Here is a 1,075-nt window from a genome sequence, read left to right on the forward strand (position 1 = left end):
CTTCAAAAAGTGAATGGAAAAATGGAATGAAAAGATAATGGAATTTTCAACAAATTTTTGAAGCCCCCTCATTCATATATATAAATTTTTTTCTCTATTTTTGATTCTCATATCTCCTGTGTTGTGAGTACAAGGACACCCTCATCCCTGGGTGCCACAAGGAGCAGCAAGCATGAACTTGGAACAGTTAGCACTTTTCATGTTTTTTGTCAATGTTTCCTTTTGAAGTACATATGTAGATTTATCTGATAAAACCTGTATTGTTTTTATTATGTCCATAAAGCAATATTGGCTGTTGTCTCTGATTGATTTTTCTGTTTGTAATCATTTATCTGCTTATGTCTCAGGCTTAAGATGTGTAACCTCAATCTACTTGCCTTTCCCTAGACCAGACTCATCAGTAATTGACTGCAGCAATGTTCTGCTTCAGTCCCTCTGGCAAACACACAGCTGTACACACACACACACACACACACACACACACATACACACAGTGTATGTCTCTGGAATTACTTCATCATATCTTGCATACACCATTGACTCAAACTTGCATACACCATTGACAAATTAATTGTCCTCATGTTAATAAGTTTTCAGTAATACTTATTAACTTGGTAGTACTTGGATATACTTTTGCAAAACATTAGAAGCAGATTGTTGTTGTTGTTGGGTGCCATCGAACTGGCACTGACTCATAGCGACCCTATGCACAGCAGAATGAAACACAACCCGATCCTGGGCCAACCTCACTAATGTTGCCATGCTTGAGTCCATCAATGCTGCCACTTGGCTAATCCATCTCATTGGGAGTTTTCCTCTTTTTCTCTGACCCTCCACCTTACCAAACATGATATCCTTCTCCAGCGATTGGTCCTCCTGACAATATGTCCAAAGTATGAGAGACGAACTTCGGCCATCTTGGCATCCAAGGAGCACTCTGGCTTCACTTCTCCCAAAATGGATCTATTGGTTCTTTTGGCATCCCATAGCACTTTCAATATTCTCCTCCAACATCATAACCCAAAAGCATCAATTCTTCTATGGTCTTCCTTGTTCACTGTCCAGCTTTCACATG

Source organism: Chrysochloris asiatica, unplaced genomic scaffold (assembly GCF_000296735.1).
Source record: "Chrysochloris asiatica unplaced genomic scaffold, ChrAsi1.0 scaffold00520, whole genome shotgun sequence".
NCBI classification, from domain to species: Eukaryota; Metazoa; Chordata; class Mammalia; order Afrosoricida; family Chrysochloridae; genus Chrysochloris; species Chrysochloris asiatica.